The sequence below is a fragment of the Fundulus heteroclitus genome, unplaced genomic scaffold (genome assembly GCF_011125445.2).
Source record: "Fundulus heteroclitus isolate FHET01 unplaced genomic scaffold, MU-UCD_Fhet_4.1 scaffold_28, whole genome shotgun sequence".
Classification (NCBI taxonomy): Eukaryota; Metazoa; Chordata; class Actinopteri; order Cyprinodontiformes; family Fundulidae; genus Fundulus; species Fundulus heteroclitus.
The window spans coordinates 1,336,513-1,340,039 of record NW_023396689.1 but is presented as its reverse complement, the minus strand read 5'-3'; the positions used below and the strand labels follow the sequence as shown (position 1 = coordinate 1,340,039).

Genomic DNA, 3,527 nt, shown 5'->3' with positions numbered 1-3,527 from the left:
ACTGGAGACACAACGCCAGACAACTGGAGCTCCATGTCTCTATTCGTGACTCCCTCCAATTAATGTGAGGGTTGTGGGCCGCCAACCATGAGTAACCCAAAACAACAGGAGAGTGTTTAGTGGGAAAAACAAAAAAAGAAAGGTTCTCATGATGATTACCGGAAGAAATATGGTGGCTAGAGGACTGCCATCCAAAGCAACAACTGAGACTGGGGATGGTAACAAACGAACAGGTATACGGAGTCTATTAACTAAGACTGGATCAATAAGGCTTTGCTCAGAGCCTGAATCAATAAGAGTTGAGACCGGATGTTGGGAGTCTTGAAGACAGATAACGCATTGTAAAAGTAATCGGGGAGCGGGGGTCTCAGAACATGCGCCCGCCAGTATCCCCTGGACTACTGGCGGGCCGGATCTTTTGGGCGAATGGGACAGTCAAAACGAAAATGCCCGGAGGCGCCACAGTAGAGGCACTGTTTAGCCCTCATACGCCTATCTCTCTCTTCCGGGGATAGGTGAGCTCTACCTAGTTGCATGGGTTCTTCCAATGGTTGGCTTTCTGAGAGGGCTGGACGGGAACTGGGAGGCGTGACTAAGGCGGGAGGGGTGAGGCGTCGCGCCGGAGGAGGGTCCTGTCCCCGTCTCTCACGGGCTCTTTCGCGGAGCCGGTCATCCACCCGAATAGCTAGAGCGATAAGCTCCTCTAGGTCTCGGGGTTTGTCTCGAGTGGCTAGTTCATCTTTTAATTTTTCGGTGAGTCCGTTAAGGAATGCCGCTTTAAGAGCCAGGGCGTCCCAACCTGCCTGAGTAGCCAGGGTTCGGAACTCGACCGCAAAGTCAGCTACCGAGCGACCCCCTTGTTTCAGGGACCACAGTCTCTTAGCTGCTTCCTCCTCGCTTAACGAGGAGGAGAAAGTTATTTGAAATTGTGCTAAGAAGTCGGCATAACTAAGACTGAGAATACTTGTTTCGTCGATAAATGACTCCGCCCAACTCAGGGCTCTATCTCTGAGGAGACCGACAATATAAGAAATCTTTCCAGCGTCATCTGGAAAGGACTGAGGGGAGCGACAGAAAACTAAGGAGCACTGCAATAAGAAACCCCTGGATTTATTCAGCTCACCAAAGAAGGGTTCTGGAGTAGGTGCGGACACCCCGACACCAGGGATCGGAGCCGGCGCGATATCAGCGGGAGGTTGGACAACTGGGGGAGAAGAAGAGGTAGGTTGATTCCTGCTTAACTGTCCTCTTAGGTCCTGAATCTCATGAGTTAGTGAGCTCACGGCTTGAACAAGCTGCGTCTGCTGTTGGCTCATGGTTTGTAATAGAGCCTCATGCTGTCCTAGCAATAACCCCTGATGGGAAACTGCGCTCTGCAGTTGCGCCCCTGAGTCAGACTGGTCAGTTCTTTCTGTCATGATTGAATAGAACGACTCAGAATCAGGGCAACCACGGAGACAAAACAGTTTAGTTGAGTCTGGTTTATTGATCTGGTTATTGTTTAGAGTGCAGGGTCTCAGGTGTTGGTGGTGTCCGGTTTGACAGTCTTCTGGTCTGCTTGGAGAGGTGAGAGATAACTGTGAGAAACAGCCTGTGGCTGCTGAGGATGTGGAGGTCGCTAAACTCACTGAGTCGGAGGCTTGCCAAGGACCAGGAGGGGTGATGTCCTGGGTCCGGGTGAAAATCCTGAGATGCTCTCTTGTGCAGATGGCTTGGGAGGGTGGACAGGCAGGTGAGCTCTAGGAGGAGGACTTGCACTGGCAGACGATCAGGGAACATTCAGTTGCCCTAGGGTTCCAGGCTTGAGGTTTCTGTGGCGTTGGCGAAAGGTTCTGAGGGAAAAACAACAGAGACACAAATGTTAGGTCTTGCTTGCTGAGAACTCGGAACAGGGTAAGTTCGGTCATGTACCACGCTGGAAGCGAGAAAGAACTGACGCCCTCCTCCTGGCCTCTGCTCCTTAAGAAGGGCTCTAATTAGCTGTGATGAGAAGCACCTGCCCGTCACATCCTGCAGAGAAGAGAGAGAGAGAGAGAAAACCCGGCCCTGCACCCAGGCCTGGAGTGTGACAGTTTCATTGTGCACCTGCAAGGAGAGAGGACTTTGTGTTAGTGACAGAGTGTGATACACTTCCTCTGCCATTTTGTGGACATCGATGGCTAGAAAACCTTACAGCAGTGGAGCGAGCCATTGAAATTTGGCCATATATTGTCACCTATGTGGATCAGGTCAAAGCCAGGAAGCTCCCCAATCCAAGGTCATCGTCATATGACACCATCGCAGAAGCCTGGATGGATCACTTCATCTTGGCAAAGTTACACTTCTTCATGAGTGTCTCAAGAAGTTTTCAGCCATTTCTCACCAAGTACCACACAGATGCCCCGATGATTCTTTTCCTTGGCAGAGATTTGGAGGATCTAATCAGGGTTGGCCTAATGACTACTAAAAGTATATTGATGGTTTAATCATTCAAGCACCCGTGATTTACAGAGGATATGAACAATAAAATAAAGTACTGAGTTTTCAGCATGATGATGTTTGTAGAAAGTATTGTAAATACTGTAATACTTTTTCCAATTTTGTTTAGAATTATTATGCTTGTGCTATTCTATTTTCAGAGCCTTCTCAGACGCTTCATAAAGCGAGACGTCCAGGTTGATGTTTCCCCAGTAAAGCTGGTCAAGCTTGATGTGACAGACCAAAAGCTTTGGGTCAGTCCAAAGCAAGTGGACATTGGCATGGGAGCCACAGCTGCCCTCAAGGTGGTAATTATCTTAAAATACTTTATCATTGTGCTATATGAGCTGCAAAGTCACTTGACTAGTGAAGTATTTATGTTGAGAAATTAAAGAGATCAGTTTAATTGTTTTGACATCAAGCAGTTGACCTATTAATTGGATCCGTCAAATGTTGTGTAGTGTAAGTTACACATAGGGAGAGTTTATTTGATGTTTCAGGTGGTGTGACTTTTGTGCTTTTGTCAGGGAATGTCAGGCAGTCAGAGTGGTGGAAGTGAGCGTGAGTTGTTGCTGTTCATGCGAGACAGCCAGAGTGCCCTGTCAAAAATTTGTCAGAACATTTTATTGAAGTGTCCCCTGAAGTACCCCTCTGTCCGAAATATGATGTGCCTGGACCCCCAAAAGATGCACAAAGAACCTGACATGTGCCTGCAAAAAATGAAGGACCTCATCATGAAATTTGTTCAGGATAAGAAGCTGTCAGGAGGAGTCACAGCGGGTAACATCTGTAGACATATCAGAAATGTGAACAATTAGCCTAGTGTTTATCAAAAGGAATCTTAGGTATCATACTAGCCTAATATTTTGCAATTAATTTTTTGTTTTTATTTTATTGGAAATACAGCCTAGTATGAGTTATAATAAATGTATGTAGGCCTAATATATGTTCTTAGACATAATAATTGAAATATAGTTGAAAATATCAGATGCATTTTCCAGAGTATAGTGAAAATAAATCTTCACTATACTCTAAGTATAATTTTAATTAGAAAATATTACAGATGTGCT

The 3,527-nt window shown here is 46.4% G+C and overlaps 1 long non-coding RNA gene across 1 annotated transcript; it reads left to right on the top strand.

The window, feature by feature from the left end:
- The first annotated feature begins 2,393 nt into the window (after positions 1-2,393).
- On the top strand, positions 2,394-3,210 carry LOC118559376. Its single transcript, XR_004928805.1, has 3 exons — positions 2,394-2,426; positions 2,619-2,765; positions 2,985-3,210. It is a non-coding gene; the product is annotated as an uncharacterized LOC118559376 (long non-coding RNA).
- Positions 3,211-3,527: the final 317 nt, after the last annotated feature.